Source organism: Lissotriton helveticus, chromosome 7 (genome assembly GCF_964261635.1).
Source record: "Lissotriton helveticus chromosome 7, aLisHel1.1, whole genome shotgun sequence".
Taxonomy (NCBI): domain Eukaryota; kingdom Metazoa; phylum Chordata; class Amphibia; order Caudata; family Salamandridae; genus Lissotriton; species Lissotriton helveticus.
The window spans coordinates 604,843,769-604,858,551 of record NC_136068.1 but is presented as its reverse complement, the minus strand read 5'-3'; positions in this window follow the sequence as shown (position 1 = coordinate 604,858,551).

Here is a 14,783-nt window from a genome sequence, read left to right as displayed (position 1 = left end):
AAAGCATTTTGACACTCATCAGACTAAACATACTTGGCATTTTTCTTCAAAAGATTTCTCAATGGTTGAACAATGATAGCATAGCCCTTAACAAATCTCACATGATATTCACTTAAACCCAGAAAGGCTCTAAGTGAATGCTTGTCAATAGGAATTGGTGCATCATTAATACCTTTCAACAACAAAGCCATAGGTTTAATGCCTTCCTTAGTGATATTATGGCCTAAATAATTGACTTCCTGAGCAATAAACTTCCATTTGTCTATACTGATGGAAATTCCTTGAGAACCCAATTTGCTCAGATCCTTCTCTAATAAGGTTATGTGTTGATCTAAACTCTCAGTGTGAATTAGAATGTCATCCTGGAAAGCCTGTATACCCTTCTCCTCTCCAAACATTTGATCCATTAATCTTTGAAATACGCTGGCAGCGAATGCCAAACCAAATGGCATACACTTATACATATATACACAGAAAGGTGTCACAAATGTTGTAAGAGGCTGCGAATCTTCAGATAAGGGAATTTGATGGTGTGCCGAGCATAAATCAATAGTAGAAAAATATTTACTTCCTCCTAATCTGGCCAACATTTCAAGAATTCTAGGAAGGGGATGGCAGTCTACAAGAATGTTTCTATTGAGAATCCTCAAATCAGCACATAGGCGTATATCGCCAGAACTCTTGCGTGCAACGACCGCAGCTGAAACCCACTCTGAAGATTCTACTTGCCTAATAATACCTTGAGAACACATATCATCTAATAATTTTTTACGGTCCTTCATAGCCGAAAGAAGAACAGGTCTTACCTTTTGAATTACAGGAGTGACATTACTCTTCAATTCAATAGTATGTTGAAATCCTTTAACAACTCCAATCTTGTTTGAAAACCCTTCAGAAAATTTAGAACTCAAGTCTTTTATAATCCTTCATGCATATTGGTTTCTTGAACAGCCAACACTGGCATATCCCCCAATGTAACTGGTTCAGCATGCCCAGGTCTGAGTATAATGCCTAATTTAGCTTGTCTTGCCACCCAAGTATATCACGTCCATTAACTGCAACATACATTTTAGTAAAAATGTTCCTACCTTTAAATAGAATGCTGTCATCACAATAACGCTTAATGATTATATCATATTCACCAAATGCTTTAGGATTTATAGTAGTAGATTTCATTAGTTTCCCAGACCAAAACTTGTTCAATGTGTTTTCCGCTAGAATGGTAATGGGAGACCCTGAATCAGCCATAATACCAATGTTTATCATACCAATTTGTACTTCACAAATGAGACCTTTGCACTTTTTTTCAGAATCACCTAAAGAATTACCCTCAACAGATAATGAAACATTACTAATTGCCTCGGAAATAATGTTTTTTTTAACATCAAGTTGAATAACTTTAAATTTTGTTTTGTTAGAATTACATACAGTGTAAAAATGCCCAATTGTTTTTGCAGTTGTTGCATCTTTTTCCTTGGGCAGGACAATTAGGATAATTGCTCATATGAAATCTTGATCCACACCTGTAGCATGCCCCTTCAACCCTCTTTTTGCTAGTTTTCCTAGATATATTCTTGGTGAAATGAGATAAACATCAACATCACTAATGCAGCTACGTGTACTACTTTTGCATTATCTGAAGGAATTGTAGTTGCAGATTCAGTTAAAACTTTAGACGAGACAACAGAACGTTCAATACTCCTGGCTATATCCATAACTTCTTCAAGAGATGGATTCTTGCATGTGAAAATACGTTCTTGAATCTTCTTATTGAAACAATTAAATACTAATTGATCTCATAACGCAGTATCTAAATAATTACCACATACACATTTTGATGCTAAAACACGTAATACTGCTAAATAATCTTCAATAGACTCTTCAGATGTCTGTTTGCGTTAAAAAAACGTAGGTCTCTCAACCATAACAGATGGTTCATCAACGTATTGTTTACCAATATGTGCTAAAGCTTCCTTGAATACATTCCAAGTTTCAACTCCAGCAGGCGCAGGAAAAAGTGGTAAATTATCGAAAATTTCTTGTCCAGCATGGCCTAAATAGTTGAATAACAAAGCTTTTTTCCTTGAAGGTGAAAATGTGTTGCCATCTATGGCTTCAAGATAATTTTCAAATACTCTAAACCATTTATGCCATGGTGTCAATGGTTTACCAGCAATCTCAAGAAATGGAGGTGGTTGCAAAACAGTATAAACAGAAGCCATTACACACAATAAATATGTGCCTATCACAGAATATACACCAAGCAAAATATCCAACAACACAGAAAAATAATAAATAAATATTATTTGTAGAAGTTGATCTGAAGAGAACAGGAAAACCGTAGAGTATTTGTTCCAAAATAAGCAAGTTCTCGTTAAAAACAGTTGAAGTAAATTGTTCCGTTAAAAAATTATGAAGAGAACAACGTAAAAATGCAGCTTGTACTGATCACTTTCCCAATCAGTAAAGATGGCCACCAAACGTGCTCGAAGTGCTCTCTTAAGTGAGTTGAGCTTGTAACAGCAATATTTGGAAGCGTGATGACGTGCAAGTTTTCCACTCCTACTTGCATTCGAAGAGAAGAACCAGCCATGCAAGTGCCGCAATGAACATCCTCTCGAGCACTGATGTGGTAAGCGTGAGAAAGATGTTTGAATATGCGCTATGAAGCACTCGTAACGGCTTTAAATAACACACGTTGGTAGTTGACTTAAAAAGTAATTGCAAAATCAATGAAAATGTACTTTACCACTATGCTCCCCAGAAAGTCGAACAACAGAAATCTCCACGTTGATAAAACCGTCTTTTGTAACTTTCAAATTCTTTTCAATTTTCTTTACTCATCTTTAATCCGCTTTCTTTGGTGTGGCAAAGTAGAAAAAACTTCCAAACAGATAAATTACGAATCGGTGGGTCCAATCAATAGAGAAAATCGTCGCCATGAAATGTAGTATGGAAGGAATAATGAAATCCAGACAAAGTAAGGAAAACGTTGGTTTAGTTTATTCTTTACACAGGACCCATGACCTCCAGCCACAGCAGCAGAGTAATCAATGGACCAAAGGCTCCAATACACAAGAACACTAAACAATCTACATTCTAAATATGACATAACCACTTAAAGAAGTACACTCACAAATTGTAATACATTACCATACATTACAGTCCTGTTAGCACAAGTATGAACACTGTCATGAATTATTATCCTAAAGGTGGTGCTGATATAATTAAAAGTAGCAGGAACTCTCTAGCATGGTAAGAAAAAATTGCCTGTGAAGATGGCGACTAATTAAGTAACATTTGTAAAACCTTGAGAAGTATTATGTTTGTTGTTGTTTTTTTAGCTAATATCTTCTTTTTTTGTAGTTTATTTTATTTTGCAGAGGGGAGGGTGTGTTGCTGGTGCTTCCATCGTGGGCGTTATCCTTATAGGATGTGATGGCAAGGAATGTTATGTATGTAATAAAGGATGTTATGATGTGAGGTTTGGTATTGTTAGGAGCGTTCCAGGAGCAAGTCCTTAGGTAGCTGTGTGGAGAAACATGTGTTTACTCTCTCAACTGATGTAGAATAAACTCACCATATTCAACTTAACCTTTTTGTACTATTTCTTGAAAAAGATCACTACACTTGCATGTAGTGAATCTTCTCACCTTCTGGTATGTTTCGCATTTGGAGCATTCTCAAAAGTGTGACCTAAAAAATACGTTTTCTGTTTGTAATACTTTATTCGATAGCAAGGTATCATAAAAGTAAGTACAATTTCATCATAAAAAAATAGAATTAGATAAGAACAAATTTCAAAATACAAAAGCGAAGGAACAAGTTAAAAAGAGAGTTAAAATACACATCAGTGATAAAAACAAGTCCAGTCAGGTTTGTTCCAGGGCTAGAAGGTGCTAATTAATAAGGTGCTAATTAATGTGGTGACATAGTTATACAGCTTGGTATCCTACCCCATTCTCAGTTAAGCAAGCTTTGTTTGTATTTGCCATGCTTTCCCCAGGAATTTTGCAACTCCGCAAATTACCATCATGGATGTAGTATCTGTTGTCAGAATGCGGAGAGCCACTGAATATTGCCTTGTTCCCAGTTCTCTACAATCTGGTCTTAACCATCTTCTGCTGGGCCCCCTGTACAACCTACAGGCAAACAAGAAGTGAGCTAGGGACTCAGTGGGGTTTGCACACCCCGGGCAGGTAGCTTGATGGTAAGAGAGGTCTCTCCAGCTTCCAGTAAAAACATTCAGGGGTAGGGTTCCATACCTCAATTTCAAGAACAATGTTCTGTCTCTCGGGTTTCTAATGAAATCAAGAAAGCTTCCTCTCTGGCTTGTGGTCCAGGAACTGGTCGGTTAAAACACCCCACTTTAGATTTCCAAAGTCTCTTGCTTGAATCCACTCCCAATAAAGTTTCTTGATGGTTTCTTTCGGGGGGGGGGGGGTGACTGTGACAACCACTCTTCACTTAGCCCCAAATTGATCACCAGATCCCTCAATTTTTTCAACCAGCCAATCTTGATTGGAGCGTTCAGGGTAATGAGATCATTAAGGACAGCAGCATAGTTGGCAAGCTCCGGCGTCCTTCTAAGGCGCACCCAATAAAGTAAAGGCCAAAGGCCAACTATGTCTTTAAGAGAGCGGCGTCCCATGTCATGGAGTAATGGTTTTAAGGGAGTGGAGACCGGGAGACCCACTAGCTCTCTCAGAAACGTATTCTCTGCTTTAACTAGATCTGGGACTCTATCGAAACCCCACAGTTCTGACCCATAAGTTTCAGCAGCCAAGGCCTTGCCATCGTAGACTGCTAAAGCAGGGCTAATGGGTCTGCTAGAGGTCGCACGATGATCTCTAGAGATTGCTCCCGCCAATCTTTTGAGGCTTAAAAGCATTTTAGCTACGTGGGAGTCCCACTTCATTTTACGGTTTATCCTGACTCCCAGGTAGTCGAAGGCATCCACTTCCTCTAGCAAGGTGCCATTGAGAGAAACATTGATCCTCCTAACTTTCTTGCTGCTAGACAGCACCATCAGTTTAGTTTTGGTGGTGTTGATTGTGAGCCCACGCTCCTCACAAAAGGCACTGAACCTATTTAGGAGTTTCTGGCGACCAGAGGGGGTTTTGGACATTAGGAGGGTGTCATCTGCGAAGAGGAGGGTTGGTATCTTTTCACCCGCCAGGGTGGGGGCATCCACTGGGTCCTCCCTCAAATGGTCCACCACCCCATTTATAAAGAGGGAGAACAAGGTGGGAGACATCACACATCCCTGACGGACCCCCCTCTGCACTGGTATTCTCTCAGTCAATTGTCCTGCACTCCCCCATCTGATTCTCGCATAAGTGCCACCGTGCAATCTTTTAATTAACTCTAGGAGATATCGCGGTAGGCCCATGTCATGCAACACCTGCCACAATTTGGCACGGGGCACAAGGTCGAAAGCAGTTTTGAGGTCAGTGAAGGCCAAATACAACGACCCCTTACCAATGGACACAGTCTTCCAATATGTAGCTGTAAATCTGAATACTTGGTCCATTTGTGCCTATTTTCTGCCTAAACCCCGCGTGTAGGTGCGTTAATATATCTCCCTCCTCCAGCCAAGCCACCATTCTAGAGATAAGAACCCTGCCAACCACCTTTTGGATTACATCGATTAAACTTATTGGTCTGTAGTTGGCAGGGTCCTCTCTCGCCCCCTTCTTGTGTATTGTGACCACCTCCGCTCCTTTCCAGTAATCTTGTACTGAATGGCCCTGTAACAGGAGATTTATCAAGTGTAAGATAAGATTGGCCCAAGCAATGGGGTCGTGGAGAATTAAATTGCCAGGCAAGCCATCCGGTCCAGCAGCCTTTCCAGGGGCAATGCTTTTAATGGCTGCCTGAACCTCTAGGAGTGTAATAGGGTCAACTGGTTCAGAATTCGTGCTCACTGGCTTGGGGTCTAGTTGGACAGCCGATGTTTGCTCCAGACCATCCTCACAACTATAAAGATTTAAAAAATGGGAAAACCATTGTATACCGTGATATTTCTGTATTCCCGTCTCGCTAACCTTACGGCCACAGGATCTTTTTTCCATAGGGCTATAGAGATGGCTTTTCTCATTTCTCTACATTCTGCAGTGAACCAAGGGTTGCCACTTTTATATGCAAGATTTTCCCCACCTCTGGTCCCCTCAATTTTAAAATGGGAGCCTATAGTATCTATAAAATCCTTATAGGATTCACTAAGATCAGGCCTTGGCGTAAGATTGAGCATGGAGTTAAACAGGGAGAATTCCACTGTCTTGGATGACACCTGGAGATCTATGCTGGGCAGTGTTTCCTCCTGACATGCCACCTTATGCCATTTTAACCTACGATTGCAGTTGGATGGAACTACTGCTTTTGAGGAGAGGTGGGGGGTTATGGGCTTTCCTTTTTCTTCCCATCTGATGTCAGCGCAAAGTGGGTTATGGTCACTATCGGGCATCTGTTTGACCTCCATATCTACCACGTTCCCCCATAATCTTATATCTAAGATGATGTAATCAATGCGTGAGGGGCCATTCAGCCTATTAAATGTCATTGCCCCATTGGGGTCCGAAGTTGTTCTCCCGTTTAGTGCCCGCAGGTTGTATTCCAGTGTCAGGGCATTGATCTGTACAGCCCTGACCGTCCATCTCTTAATGGGACTCAGATTTAATACAGGGATGGAGTATTTTGTGTCTTCCTCACTAGTCCCCAGTGGATCTTCCTCACTTAGGGGTTCGTACGTGCAATTTAAATCACCTCCTAGGATGATATTAGATCGTGAGGGGATGCCTGCTAAAGCCGTTTCCAGGGATAATACTGTGGCCGAGTTTTGATTGCCTGGGCTTCCTTTAGCGTATACATTAAAAAGGTCAACTCTGTTGCCATTCAGGGGTCCTTTAAAGGATAAGTGTAAAATATCCTCTGAATTTGCATTATGGACAGTAATATCCAAATTCAGTGTTACCTTGACCCATATGTGTAGGCCCCCCGATGGGCGACCAAAGCCTTGAGTTACGGCAGGGACAAAAAAGGTGGAATAGCCAGACTTTTACAAGGGTGCCAAGCTCCACATCTCCTGAAACATTCAAATTTCATATTTATCGATGAATTCATGCCAGTCTGGGATATCCAGTTTCTTTTTAAGGCCTGCAATGTTTCAGGAGAGGATACAAATTATTCCTGGTTAGCCCTCCCCAGCCCTATTTGCTTCAGTTATGCTCTGATTTGAAGGATCCCAACTAAGTGGGATAGGAGAAACATTGGGAGCATTGGAGGTGTTTACCACAAAATTCCTCACAGGCCAGGATTCTTGTTGAGAGCTGTAATTACCTCCAGATAGTCAGTCTATTCTATTGAGGCCAGAATCATCGTTTACCCATCCTGTCGTCCAAGACGGTAGACGTCTGATCTGGATGTTAGAATGTTTGGGGGGGCAGGACCGAAACTCCAGATTCACTAGATTGTCTGCCATAGTTTTATTACTTAGTTGTATTTCAATGCAGTCAGTGCTGGAGCTAAACAGGGTTAATCTCTTGACGTTGGTCAGGTCCTCCCTAATGATCGATCTACAGCCCCTGACATATCTAAGCCAATGTATAGCTTTGTTGTGAATGGAATCCCTAAAATTCGTAGCCCATGTTCTTGTTTATTTTAGGGACTCCAGTCATGTATACTGTAGTGTTGGAGGTTCTTGTAGTGTTTAATTGGGGCACATAAGTAGTGCCCACCTTCAACCCTCCATCTGTTTCCAACCTCATGTTGTTAACCAGTGGGGCATTTGGGGGACCGGGCTTATTGCCTGTTTCTGTGCCCCGCAATTTTGTGGTGTCAGCATATGACAAGGGGCAGGTCTTTCGAACCATGGGTGGGTTCCTTGGTGGCTCGCCCACATGTGATTGCCTAGGGACTGTAGCTGTTATTTGATGGGGAAATATTGGTAATTTTGTAGAAGTGCTAGAATGCTGAGTTTTATTTCCCTCGTCGATCTTTCCTTTCTGGGATAATGTCTTCAACAATTTCTTAATATCAATCATTTCCTTTTCTATATTCTCTAATTTCTTCAGAATAGCCTTGTTGGAAGCAACACATTTTAAGCAACCCACTAGTGTTTCTGCACATACATCCTTTTCCTTTTCGCCAGAACCCCTCCTAAACACCTGAGCAATTACATCTGCTGCATCCCCGATTCCCCTTCTAAGACGGCAAATTTATTAGTACATGGAATATTAGCCACCCCTATGCTTGTCTGTGCAATCCCATTGCCGGTATTTTCGCCAATGTCATTTGGTGAATCAACCTCTACAGCGCCTTTTAGCTCGGTTGTAACTAGGTCAGGGAAGTCTTCTAGTTGGTTGTGAACTATACAAATAGGTAGATTTTGCTGGGGTCTTTTATTAAAAATGGCTGGGATCACTTTCCCTCTACGATTATCTACTTCTTCTATGATGGGATCAGGGTTCGCCTCCTGTTGCGGGGGTCTATCTGCCAAGATCTCCTCAAATTCACTGACAATATTTCTATTCGCGTCAAAGTGCAGTTGGAACCGGGGAGGGTAGACTTTTTTAGCTTTTTCCCTTTTTTAGATTGCGACTGCTGGGCCCCCCTTCCATAGACTTACGTTTGCCTCTTTGTTTATGGGTCAAATAGTCAGATGGTTAAGGATACTCAGTATAAATGAGTTGCACTGTGTCAATCACCAGGTTCAGATCAACAGATGACGCCACTACAAGATCCTTTGCTGTACTCCCCGTGCTATTACCCCACAGTACCTTTTCTGTCCATGTGTATCCTCCAGTGATTGAAAAAAAGGAGGTTCTAGGGCCAGCAGTTAAAGAGGTGGCCCTGCCCTGTCTCTTCCGGTCACTGACGGGCGCGGGACGGGCCCGCACTTGGCCCGGGCTTTGCATAGGCAGCGCCCGGGCACGCCCGCGTGCTTCCCGTGCTGCGGAAGGGCTCAGCCGGTTTTGACTGTCACCATCTGTAATGATGATAAGTCCACACGTGATGTAGTATTTAAGTGATGCTTTATTCCAAGTTGTATAGAGAGACCCCACCAAAAGCATCCATCAAGGTACTCAGCCCAGCCAACTGTAATCTCACAGGCAGGACACCAACATTCTGAAAGGTGCATCATATGAACATTCTAATGGAGGGAGAGAAGGGTAGCATAGGGAATACCTAGATACTACATTATCCTCTCCTCTCAAACAGATAACAAAAAGCTAAAAACAGCAACGGAGAACAGAAGGAAAAGAAAGCTAGAAAATTAAGCAAAAGTGGAAAAAGGAACAGCAAAGAGAGAATACTCATAAAAAGAGAATAAAGAAAGAAGAATGCAAAAAACGCATAAACCATCCTCCTTTCTTACACCATATAATCTATATAAACCATCCTCTCTTCTCACATAACTTCAAAAGGAAAGAAACAAAGAAAGACAATAAGAAAAGTGAAAGAATGAAAGAAAGTTATATTTCAAGAACAAGAAAGATGAGGAATAGAAAAGGTGAAACCTCATCAAAACACTATTACCTCTACAAAGTACAATACACAATGCAAGAGATAACAGTGTAAAAGTTGCAATAAAATACATAAAATCTAAACATATTTAGCATATAAAGCATAAAAGCACATAAATAGAGAAACACAAGCTAAATATGTGGATGTAAAACTTTAAAAACTTAGACTCTAAAAAGTGACTGGTAAACAAGTATATGTGAATAAAAACACAAAACAAGTTCAAAAATAATGCTATAGGACTCTAACCTTAGCAAAGCTCCTCTAACAAAAATACACACTCCCAAGAGGGCATAAAATAAACATAGACGAGGTCCGTGTGGACAACTGACATAGTGTCAGGTGGGACTAAAACCCACTACAGTAATTAATTAAGTAGATGGGACTATGACCCACTACAAACTAATGGGACTGAAACCCATAGTAAAAACATTAAATAACGTAGATGGGACTAAAACCCAAACCCATAGTAAAAACATTAAATAAAGTAGATGGGACTAAAACCCTCTACAAACAAATGGGACTAAGACCCATCGCAAATACATAGAAATGGTGCAAGTGGGACTAAAACCCCTTGTAAACAAATGGGACTGAAACCCAATGCAAAATAAACAGGTGGGACTGGAACCCACTGTAAGCAAATGGGACTAGAACCCAAAGCAAATATTTAGGAAACACAGATGGGACTAGGACCCTCTGTAAGCAAAAGGGACTGTTACCCATTGCAAAGACATTTTAATAACACAGGTGGGACTAAAATCCACTGTAGACTAATGGGACTGAAACCCAAAGGATCACGTTATGCTAACTGGCATACTGGGGTGATGGGACTAAAACCAAAACCCCACACTAAGACATATTCCTAAGGAAAATGGGACTTTAGACCCACCCCTATGCTAATCACAGTTTATAAGTACAAATAATGAGAATTAGCATACTATAAAGATACACAAAAAGAACAACATTTTCTTGTACCTGTTAAATCAAATATAATACTATGAAGAACTCTATATGACCATTAAGTGAAAACAAACTCTTAAACCCCCATTTCTATGCAAAAACATGTAAATGGTGTGCCTGTTAGCGGAAAAAGATACTACACCATCGCCCTCCGGTGACGGCAGCAGCGCGCGCCTCTCCTCGCGCAGCCCCCTGGGAAATGGAGTTGTGGGGGCTGCGAGCGCTGGTACTGGAGCGAGCAAGATTCACCTGGGGGCAGCAAGAGTTCCTCCAAGGCCCCGTGGCAGTTCCCTTGACGGCGTCTCCCGATGCTGGTAGGTCCCCTGCTTTGAGAAAGCGCGTTTTCTATTGTTTCCATACCAGCCATTGAATTGTAACCTTTTACTAAGTTTGACCTTATATAGTTTCAGCCTTGAAACAATCTCAAGCACACCAGCTATATGGAGGCGAAATGGTGTTGGCCGATCTTTAACCCTCCCCCACGGCTGAGCATAAAGTCTCTCCCAAGGCAAGGCTGAAAAAAAAATCCCCTCCAAAGTCATATGGACTTTGAAGTCAACATTGCTAAATAAAGTGATGAAAACATTCACTTGAAAAATGCTATAAAAACAACGTATAAATGCATTTGAGGATTGAAACTGTGAAATGTGCAATTCTACTGTGTGCTACAAACCTGTTACCTTCTTGGAAGATGTTTTTTCAAAAACTTCATGCACACTAATTAGTAATTATAAGTATTGTTATGTACATTTTGGGTACCCTGCACACTTTCTTTAATGTAATCTTATTCCTACCTGAGAGTAGGCCCTACCTGTACTCTTTGAGTGTTCCCTATCCCACACAAAATGACATTATATGATTAATTATTAGTTGTCGCTCCCTGGGGGACTGTTTCTCTTTTAACACATCCTTGTGCCAGGGCACCACCTGAAGAACTCCTAAATAGCTTATTCCATCAAGTCAGGCTCTAGACACCTCTCTTCCTGGTAGGTTGCAGAACATCGAGGTTCTATGTACCTGAACGTGGTCATGGGGAGATGGCAGTCAGTGACCCCCAACCCTGGCGCACAGAATTCCTTGATCTCCACTGGTATTAGACCCGGGAGTATGGTTTGGGGAATTCCTTGCAGCCTAACTGGTGATATCTGCCCATACTTATACCATGATTGTAAACATAGTTTGATGATGTCTAAGGACCAGCTTCAGGAGCTGGTTTCAGGAACTTCTTGCCTTGCATATTCCTCCCTAACTGGTCCGCCTATATTCCTTGTTTTCAGATGCTAGCAGTACGGTCAGGTGGTGAAAGGAGACTCTTGTCAGGGAGACCCAGAAAGGCACAAAGGAGGTTAGGGGCTTCCCACTTAACTACCTGGTATTAGAAATGGGGTAACATTTCTAGGGAACCTCTGTCTCCCAACACTCCACAATCCTGAGGCTAGTGCATCAAAAAGGCCTCAGGATATGTGGGAGGGCCCTGCATTTTATATCTGCTGCCTGGCAGTCATCCTTAAATCATTCATCTTATGCACCATTTGTGCACTGGAATTCACAAATGAGTATCAGTATGCCAACAGTAAAAAACAACAAATATGCTCCACATTAATCCTACTTGTTAAAATGGGTATCCAGTAGAAAGTATAGATCCAGTTATTTCAAGTTGCATAGGATGATATTACAATGACTGCATGATCTCATCAGTGATGTAATCAATGATGTCATATGAGATGTCATCAGTGATGTCATCAATCATATTTTTCGAGATATCTTGGGCAATATCATATGTGAGGTTACAAGCAATGTATGGTAGCGGCACAAGTTATAGATAGCTCCAAGGGTGAATGAAGCACCTGCTTTACCAGATTAAGGGGGGGGGGTGCTACTGATACAGATTAAATTGTTTTATGGCCCTTCTTCTTCTTAACATTTAACTTTGACTCCCAGGTCAAGAGCAAGTCAGAAGTTAAAACTAATAAATACTGCAAGAATAAATTATAACAACACAGCTGTGGGGCGTGGAGCAAAAGAAAACCGAAAAGCAGTCTAAAACGGCGACAGAGAGAAAGACAAACTTTTAAAATGACAAAGAAAAAACAAGCATTTACAATGAAATAGGTCTCACATTTGAAAGATTTTGAGCTATTGGCATTGTAAATGACAATGCATTGTATTTATGTGTTTAAAAGACCTGCTATAATAAAGGGCATTGTCACAACGCAATCTCAAGCAAAAAAACAAAGCATAAAGTAGCTCCTCCCCCCTCTCTCAATACATACTTCAAAACAATCCCAAAAACATTAATCTTGCGACCAAGCATTGACACGGTGAGTTCTGGACAAGGGTGGCAAGGCCAGATCCTTCCATTAAGCCCCAACAGGTATCAGGTTTTAGGGGAGGATTTAGGAGGCTTGAGTCAGGGAGAGGGAGAAGGAGAGGAGAACATGGCTGACGGTGGGGAGGTGGTTAAGGTTGCAATAAGTATCTCGGGTAGTGAAGATATAGAGCCTGTGATTGTGGCTGAGGGCGAGGCAGATGTTGCGAGGGATGTCGTAGGGGAAACACAGGAACCCTCAACGAAAGAAGATAATTTGCACTCTGGGGGAGACATAGGTTTTCCTGAGCAAGACGAGGCTAATTCAGACACATATATAGTCACCCTTCTGAGGAAATTAGATAGAGATATGAAGGAAGGATTTTCCGTTGTAAAGGCTAAACAGGCAAGCATTCAGGCTACATGCAACAATTTAGAGGCTAAGTTTAGTGAACTAAGTCAGCGTACAGAGGCTCTGGAGTTAGAGGCTAAGAAACTCCGTGAAGAGGTCACGACTAACAGAAAAGAAATTGATGAGATTAAATTTCGAGATAGAGTACAAGATGAAAGGATGGAGCGCTTAGAAAATATGCAAAGGCGTAATAATTTAAAAATCTTGAAGCTGCCTGAAAACAGCGAGGGTACAGACATAAAAAGATATGTGGCGCATCTTTTGAGTACAGAGTTAAAGTTAGAGATTGATGAGGAGACTATTTTTGCTGACATACAGAGGGTACATCGAGATCCTTTCAGGTTGAATTCTAATAGGACTAAACTGAGGAAAATTTTAATCAATTTTTTGACGTATAATCTGAAAGAGAGTATCCTGTCAGTTGCTTTGAAAAAGAAATTCTTAACAGTTGATGGAGCAAAAGTAGAAATTAGATCAGATCTGTCCCCAGCAACGGCGAACAGGCAATGGGAGATGGGAAAACGAATGGAGCCTCTAAGGAACTTGGGTGCCACAGTTCAGCTTAAATTTCCGGCATTTCTTAAAGTCATGTGGCGCAATAAGATGCACTCCTTCCGTACAGTTGAAGACGTGGATGACTTTATCGAGAAATGCGCAGAGATGACACGAGATGCACCCATTCTAAATCAGGGATCATAATTGCTCCCTGTGTTATAGACCTAAGACAACTAAACGTATAAGACTATTCGGGACTAGAGAAGCACCACCATCATCGCACTCACAAGGCCTACGGCCATAGGTAGACAGGAGGGGTTTTCCAGAGGGAGGGGGGGTTGGGGGAAGGGTAGGGGGTGGGGTAAAACTAAAAAAATAATCCTCAGAGGCCGAAGGGCTACCAGCGATGTAAAGATCAGCTGTATTTTTAGAAAGAATGACGGGGGCTAACAAGAAAGAATTAAGGATTTTGTCCTGGAACGTTAATGGGTTACGGGTGAAATCCAGGAGAATGATATTTTTCAAAATATTTAGAAGACTCATTGGCTCATATAATTATTTTGCAAGAGACTCATTTAAATGAAGTAGAAAGCAAGGATATGTTTGGAACTCAGAAGTGGATAGCTTATAAATATTATACACCCCAGACTATGGTGACTAAAGGGGTTGCAATTTTAGTTAGGGAAGGGGTGCAGTTTTCTTTTGGAGCTATGGTGGCAGATCCTGGGGGGAGGTGGCTTATAGTTCAGGCCACGGTGGCTGGGAAAGATCTTGTCCTGGTTGGATACTATGGACCAAATATTGATGATCTGGGACCTTTGGATAAATTAGCAGCCGAATTATTAAGCTTTTCTGGCAATATTGTTATGGCAGGAGATTTTAACACGGTTATGGATAAGGACTTAGACCGTTCAGGAAAGAGAGCGCAGAGGAATGTTAAGATGTCTAATAGAGTAAAAATGCTGTTAACACAGTATGGAATGTGCGATATTTGGCGCGTCAAATCAGGCCAGAAGGTGGGCTTTACATACTATAATCAAAAGTATAGACATAGGTCAAGGATAGATTACTTTTTGTTAGATCTAA